General features: G+C 42.6%; 1 non-coding gene across 1 annotated transcript; it reads right to left on the reverse strand.

The window, feature by feature from the left end:
* Window positions 1-1,483: 1,483 nt before the first annotated feature.
* Window positions 1,484-1,594, reverse strand: LOC115517374. Its single transcript, XR_003969829.1, has one exon. It is a non-coding gene; the product is annotated as a U6 spliceosomal RNA (small nuclear RNA).
* Between the last annotated feature and the right edge of the window lie 6,813 nt (window positions 1,595-8,407).

Raw genomic sequence — 8,407 nt, forward strand, 5'->3', positions numbered from 1 at the left:
CTTATTAATTCTAAGTCAGACTATGAGTCATAGGAGTTGTATAGTCTATCTCACTTTTAGAAAGAGAGATTACTATCTTATCATTTAATTAATCATAATAGGTCCGAGGTAACTTTAGACTCCTGCCAAAAAAAAAATCAAATTTATTTCTTAAAGGATATATTTGTTGTGATCAGGGATATAGGAAGAATGTGCCGGCTTCTGAGTCACAAGATGATGTTGGAGTCAACAAAAGAAGGGTTGAGAAGGTCCTGATATTCGTCACAGCTAACCAGCTTCCCAGAGTGATTCCTTTAAAGGTGATAATACTCATGTGGTATTTTAATTTTGGCCTCTTTGCTATTAAAAAATAGTCAGGTTTGTTCATGTGCAGGTATGTGTGAGACTACTGAGCTACCTGGGGGAGACGAGTATTAAAGCTTCCACCTCCCAGATATTTGTGATGAATTTAATAGCAATTTATAGGTGTAATGACTATTACAAAATTAGGAAACTGAATTGAGAGACATATTCATGATTTATATCATTAGAAAAACCATTCCCAGGCCACATAGTGAGATAATTTACAGTACATGGGAGACTGTCTTTTAAGAGAGTACTGCTTTGATGCAACTTAGCATATTAAAAACTAAGAACCACAAAGTAAATATATTTATCCCAATAATGTAAAGACAAATTTCTGGACTTCTTTTTTTTTTTTTTTTAACGTTTATTTATTTTTGAGACAGAGAGAGACAGAGCATGAGTGGGGTAGGGGCAGAGAGAGAGAGGGAGACACAGAATCGGAAGCAGGCTCCAGGCTCTGGCATCAGCCCAGAGCCGGACGCGGGCTCGAACTCACGGACCACGAGTCCTGACCTAAGCTGAAGCAGGACGCTTAAACCGACTGAGCCACCCAGGCGCCCCAAATTTCTGGACTTCTAAATCTTCAAGTGAAATTTTCCAAAGCCACACTGTCCTTTGCTAAATGCAAATTAAGTAGTTCTCACATTTTTTGCAATACAAGGCTTGTTAGGCAGTGTTTGATTTAAATATACAAAGAGAATTATTTTTCTCCTTTGATATTTGTTAAGTGTAAAAAACAGAAATAGATCTTATAAAGTTACCTTTTATTGATTTCTTATAATGTGCCAGCTACCGTTAGAGGTTTTCATTATTTCAATATTTTATAGTCCACAAAATAACCTTACAAAATAGACATTTTAAAAAAGTAATCCCTACACCCAACGAGGGGCTCAAACTTACGACCCTGAGATCAACAGTCACAGGCTGTACTGAGCCAGCCAGATGTCCCCCAAATAGGCATTTTTATCCTTATTTGGTAGATGAGGAAACTAAACTTAGAGAGGTCATGTTAACTGCCCAGTGTCACAAATGGAAACGGTAGAGCAGGCATTCAAACCCAGGTCTAACTGACTCCATTCCCCAGAAATAAATCAATACCTTCCATTCCCAGAAATAAAAGTCTGTGCTTTTTTTTTTTTTTAATATGGAACACTTTAATAAATTTGTGTGTCACGCTTGTGCAGGGGCCACCAGCTAATCTCTCTGTAGCATTCTAATTTTAGTATATGGTGCTGCCCAAAGCGAGCACAAGTTTGTGTTTTCTTAAATATGCAGGCCCCAGTTTTCATAATTATATCTGGCAGGATAGTCTGGGTTATGCTATGATATTGAGCAGCTCTGAAAATCTTGGTTGTTTAGCATAATCAAGATTTATTTCTCGCTCCTACAAAAGTTGTTGTGGGTCTGGGTGGCTCATCAGGGCTACCCTCCCCTTATCCCAATCCACAGTGGTGGCTCAAAAATATAGGCTACCTCTGGGGTGCCTGGGTGGCTCAGTTGGTTAAGCATCTGACTTCAGCTCAGGTCATGATCTTGCAGTCCATGGGTTCGAGCCCCATGTCAGGCTCTGTGCTGACCACTCAGAGCCTGGAGCTTGCTTCAGATTCTCTGCTCCCCCGCCTCTCTGCCCTTCCCACTCATGCTCTGTCTCTCTCTCAAAAATAAAAAAAAACATAAAAAGAATTTTTTTTGAAAGATAGGCTACTTCTGAGCCCATGTTTTATCTCTTCCAGTTCCACCCAAGATCCCTTCCACTACTGCAATAACAAGGCAGCAGAGAGACTTGAGAATCACAAACAGCTTTGCACTGCCACAGCCCAGAAATGATTTGTCACTTTTGCCCACGTATTGTTAGTCATAATAGTCACATGACCCTGCTCACTTGCAGGGCAGCTGAGAAAAGTAGTCTTCTGTGTAGTCTGGAAGAAGAGAATAAGATAATGTTGAAACCTAATAATAGCTACATAATAACATGCATTAGCCATGTCTCATACAGGCATAGAAATAGCCATGTGGAAATAGAACCCCTTGTTCCAGATGGGTAACCAGGGGCCATAAGGACCCCTCTTCTCTCTGCAGGCTGCTGCTTGGGCTTACCAACTCCAAACACTCCCATTTCTCCAGCTTTTCTCTTCTTTTCACCTTTAGTGAGAGGCCACACAGGGGCAGGTGAGGATGTGGTGTCAGGGACCAGAAGGAGGAGGAGAAGACCCTCAGTGAAGAAAGGAGAGAAGGGAGGAAAAAATAAAGCCCCAGGCTCCTCCTCACTTACCTCCACATCTTGGGCTTTGTAATTATCCTAAATCCTATTCCATCTCTTCTTCCTGCTACCTAACCCCCTCCCGCTGTTTAATAAATGCCCAAGAAAGTTGGAATCTGGGAATTCTCTTGAACATAGATGAATCCTATTTTTTTTTTTTAATTTAAGTTCAAGTTAGTTAACATACAGTACAGTCTTAGCTTCAGGAATAGAACCCAGCGATGTATCTCCTACATATGACACCCAGGGCTCATCCCCAGAAGTGCCCTTCTTAACGCCCATCACCCATTTAACCCATCCCTCTACCTTCCACCCCTACAGCAACCCTCAGTTTGTTCTCTGTATCTAAGAGTCTCTATGGTTTGCCTCCCTCTCTGTTTTTATATTATTTTTCCTTCCCTTCCCCTCTATTCCTCTGTTGTGTTTCTCAAATTCCATGAGTGAAATCATATGATACATAGATGAATCCTATCATAGTTTATAATTAGGGAAAGACATGTTATTACCACCCACATGCAAATTTTGCCTACCACTACACCATAGTAATATAAGGAAAAAAGAAAAGAGAGACAGAGTAGGCTTTTTAAAATTATCTATTACCTTATTTGTTCTAGTCAGACTTTAACTAATTGGATGAGACCCACCCACAGTAAGGACAGGAATCTTTACTCAGTCTGCAGATTCAATTTTTTTTTTAATTTTTTGGTAATGTTTGTTTATTTTTGAGAGAGTGGCAGAGAGAAGGAGACAGAATCCAAAGCAGGCTCCAGGCTCTGAGCTGTCAGCAGAGCCTGATGCAGGGCTTGAACCCAGGAACTGTGAGATCATGACCTGAGCTGAAGTCGGACACTTAACTGCCTGAGCCACGCAGGCATCCCTGAATAGTGTTTGGCCAAATACCTGAGCAAGTCAAGTGGTCTAGTCAAGTTGACACATAAAATTAACCATCATATCTATCTCACATGGTTCCAAGAACGAAAATCCCTAAGCAAATTCCAGTAGGTGTATGATTAAGAAAGGTGATTGGAGAAAGCTATGAGAAACTGTTCTATTCCACACTACTGTATTCCTGCCTTCCCAGCAAAAAGGCATAAACTTTTGTTAAATGAGTGTATTACTGGCATAAGAAGAATCACTGGCTCTTTTAAATGCCATGGAGACTAAAGAAAGTAGACCTAAAGACTAAGTAGGACCTCCCTGGGAGTCCTTAATCTCTAGAGCCTCTCACTCCTTTTTGTCCCCACTCTTCCCGAGAGCCCTATCAGTATGTTTATTATTTCAGTAAGAAAATGGACCCTGAGTGCTAAAGAACTTATTTAAGAACTTTGGGAACACAGCTGTTTTAAGTTGGGAAAATGTCTTAGTAATATTATTCATTATGAGAAAGGAATGTTACTTGTAACAGTACTATCTAAGAGCCAGCGGTTTCTTATTTTCTCCTCCATTTCCCATTAAGACAGGGAAACTGAAAGACCCCATAAATGATGGCTTTTTTACTGTTGTTGTTACTATTCCTGCTAGGACCTGCACCCTGCCTTACACATGGCTTATTGTATGTCCTCTTTGTTTTTTAATTTTTTAAATATATTTAAATTTTTAAAATGTTTATTCATTTTTGAGAGAGACAGACAGAAAGAGACAGCATGATTGGGGGAGGGGCAGAGAGAGAGGGAGACACAGAATCCAATGCAGGTTCCAAGCTCCAAGCTGACAGCACAGAGCCCAATACGGGGCTCAAACTCACCAACCTTGAGATCATGACCTGAGCCAAAGACGCTTAACCAACCGAACCACCCAGGCACCCCACTGTATGTCCTCTTTGTAAAGGTGAAGGAGTTAATGAATGGTTACTTTGGAGGCTTCCAGCACAATAGGCAACAGATAGGAGTGACTGGTCAAGGTCATCATGAATGTTTTCCAAGACCACTGACTCCTCACACCTTGATACCAACACCCCTAGCTCCAGGGCGTAAGTGACTTATGGAGGACACTTGAGCACAACTTGTTTTGACCAATGCCTGGATGCCTGAGAGGACACATATGGCAGACCACCATCACCAATTAAAAAAAAAACAGGGGCGCCTGGGTGGCTCAGTCGGTTCTGCGTCTGACTTCAACTCAGGTCACGATCTCGCGGTCTGTGAGTTTGAGCCCCGTGTCGGGCTCTGGGCTGATGGCTCAGAGCCTGCAGCCTGCTTCCGATTCTGTGTCTCCCTCTCTCTCTGCCCCTCCCCCGTTCATGCTCTGTCTCTCTCGGTCTCAAGAATAAATAAACGTTAAAAAAATTAAAAACAAAAAACAAAAAAACAAAAAAACAGACCCCAAGCAATGACAAGACTCTTTTCTTTCCTTGGTGAGTCTCTCAGACATCCTATCTGTATCTTCTCTCTCTGTACATGTCTTTGATAAACATCACTCTCACTTCCTCTTGGCTAGTGTTTGATTTCCATCCTGTGCAAGGCCAAGGATCCTCCTGGCTGGTCCTGCAGAACCCCCTCTGCATCCTCAGACTCAGCTAGCCTGCGTCACCATTATCTGACTTTACTGTAGTTCCAGAAATTTTACTGTAGTTTCAGAAATTTTTGGATAAAAATTAGGTAGCACATAAATGTAGGCTTGTAGTCCTTCCACCTGCTTTTAGCCATGGCTGTGTACTTGACTGTTGTTTGGTATTAATATTGACCAGCTCATATCTACATAACACCTGGACATGGTAAGTAATTGGAGCAGACTCCAATTAGCTTGTTTTTTGTTTCTTTTTTACCTCTTCAGGTTTAATTCTGAAAAAAAAAATATCGAAAAAGAGACCTTTTGAATGATTTTTTTGGACAAAATTTTCCTTAAATGGCCACAATATTTCTCTTTCCACATGCTCTTCTTACAATATAACTGTTACTTCTCCCATTAAGAAGTATAGTCACGTTCTCTCCCCTTAAATGTGTTTGTTTTCCATTGCTTCAACAAATAGAATATAGTGAAAATGATGTTATTTGACTTCTGAGATTAGGCCATGGAATTCAATGCATCTTCTGCATTTGAAAGAGGACTTCCAGCTACCTCCAAACATTTTAATTAAGTTCTTCCTAGCTTATTTCTTAACTCAGGCAAAAGACCCTATGGGCAAAGCATCCCCTGAGAGAAACTGAAGGTACTCCCTCAAGCAACAAGGACTGCCCTGACCCAGCAACACCCTGCCCATGACCCAGCAACACCCTGCCCACGATAGACGTCAAGACAATGATCGACCTGACCTTCACTGTCCACCTGCACATACCAACTGACCTTTGCCCTACAATTTCCTTATATAAACCTGGATGCATTTTCAGCCCTTTGGGGACAGTCTGAAATGCTAGTCGGCTGTCCTCCCAGCGTTGGTCTCACTGAAATAAATTCCTTTCTTGTCTCACCACTACTCATCTCTCTGCTTTTGATTTGGTGAGCGGTGAGTGGCCCAACCTGGTCTGTTTGAGACACCCAGAGCTACGTGCTCTTGTACCCCTGTGCCCCAGCTATACCTTGTCCTCTTGGGACTTTCTCTTGGAGTGCTCACTTTTGGAACATAGTTGCCAGGCAGGGAGGAAGTCAAGCAACCAGATGGAGGGGCCACGTATAGGCATTCCAGCTCACAGTTCTAGCTGAAGTCCCAACAACAGCTAGCATCAACTGCCAGATGCGTGAATGATCAAGCCTTCAGATTCCAGACCCTGGCCTTGATTTTGAGCTGCGCCAGCCGATGTCATGTGGTGCAGACGAGCTGTTCCACTGAGCCTTGCCCAAATTGCATATCTGTGAGCAAAATAAGGAATAGGTGCTGTTTAGGCTACTAAGTTTGCAATGACCAGACAAGTATAAGTAACACTACTATAGACACAACTTCTATTTAAATCATATCCAAACTCTTCTATCAATCTTGAATTCTCCTGTACTTAGTGAAAAGTTCACAAAGCACACAGCCATTGTGTACACACAGCCATTGCTACTCTATTCCTGTCCGTGATCTTATATTTTCACAATGCAATCCATTCCCAAGTCTGGGGATCATGGTCACCTCAGCTGATCAGGTTCCTTTTTTTTAAAATTTTGTTTTTAAGTAATCTCTACACCCAACATGGGGCTCAAACTTGTGACCCCAAGATCAAGAGTCACATGCTCTACTGACTGAGCCAGCCAGGTGCCCCAAGTTAATTCTTGATTCTGTTATGGAACTAGGCTGGAACGCTGGCGGAAAAACCAAGCAGCACTCGGAGATCTTGGTGGATCAGAGATTTATTTAACACCGGCAGGCTCAGAGGAGACAGTTTTTCCAAAGATTTGAGTGCTGAATGCAAGCGGGAAGGGTTATTTATAGTTGTCAGCCTCCATATTTGTGTGTGTGTGTGCGCGCGCGCGCGCGCGCGCACGTGGGGGGGGGGGGGCCTCGCACGCGCAGCAAACGGGGCAAGAAGAACTCAGAAGAGGGGTCTCTAAGCTAGAGACCAGAGCTTGTTTTAGTCCCATGGACCATCTTATGGTGTAAAAATTTATTCATTTTCCCAACATTCCCCCCCTTGATGCCTTTTTAAAAATCTTTTATTAGGCATCACTTTTTAGCTCTAAGGGTTGTACCCTTGGAAGGCTAAGATATGTGCTCCAGTTTGGCAAGCAACAGTGTCTTCAATAAAACGTACCAGGGTATTTAGTATACAAGGGCTTCTGGTCACAAGTAAAATTTTGGAAAGCAGGGAGCCAGGATGCCCAGTCTGTGAGATCCCATCCTTTCCATTGACTGATACTTTCCTGTTGTCTATGTTGAATTCTTTCCTTGAGTTCCTTAACCTTAGTCCTGGCTATTCCTGATTGGCTTACAAAATAGCAACATCCCTCCCCCAGAGAGATACAAGTCCCTCCTTCTTCTGAAGTGAGGAGGTCGAGGGCTCGCCTATTTTGCAGGGACACTGCTGCCAGGGAATTTATTTGGTTTGTAAGGTTACCAGGGATTCTGCCATCTGTCCCATGTCCAGCTTGTTGGTGCAGTCTCTATTGGCCCAACAGCAAGAAGCAAGATCAGGGCTATGACACCAGTAAGGGGCAAGGGCTGGCAGAGTTGCATCTGAACCGTTGGGCTCGGTGCACACGTTGATTCCTCAAACTTCTGCCGTGCACAGGCCAGCCAGCTTCTGGGGTGTGGCTGGGGCAGGGCTGGAGATCTCAGGGGCCAGTGTCTTTATGAGGGTCACTTTAAGCAGGTTGACTGGATCTGGATCACTTTGCCAGGTTGAGGGTTCCACTGAGTTGGCCTTCTTAGCTCTGGAGTGATGGACCCACGGGGTGATACCTGAAACTGAATCCTCTATTTGGTTGTATGTCTGTAAAATCCACCTCCAAGTCTTCGAAAGGTGTGGGTTTCTGCTGTCAGACCAGGTTTAGGGAACATATGGGTTGCATATTTAGAGATCCATCCTGTTTTTCAGTTGTTTAAATAATAATATGCTCACGGGGTCTTATTATTATCCCCACAGAATAACAAGCACAGAAGATTGTCTTTACATGAAACAGTGTGACAATTTTTCTCAAGTTTACCTCAAGTTGTCCAGTTTAGGTAAACAACAAACATTTAAAGACAATCATAACTAGACTTTAACATCCATAATGGTGCATTGTTGGAACATAGTTTTTTCTCCCTAAAAAACCCCCCTTTCCAGAGATAGCCAAATTGAGACCAATGCATTTGTAGAACAAGTCCAGTCTTAACAAACCTGGCCTAATTATTTACATAAGCTCAGCAAGAATAGCAATTGATCATGAGGATCTTTTAAAGTTTGC

This window comes from Lynx canadensis, chromosome B3 (genome assembly GCF_007474595.2).
Source record: "Lynx canadensis isolate LIC74 chromosome B3, mLynCan4.pri.v2, whole genome shotgun sequence".
In the NCBI taxonomy this organism is placed as follows: domain Eukaryota; kingdom Metazoa; phylum Chordata; class Mammalia; order Carnivora; family Felidae; genus Lynx; species Lynx canadensis.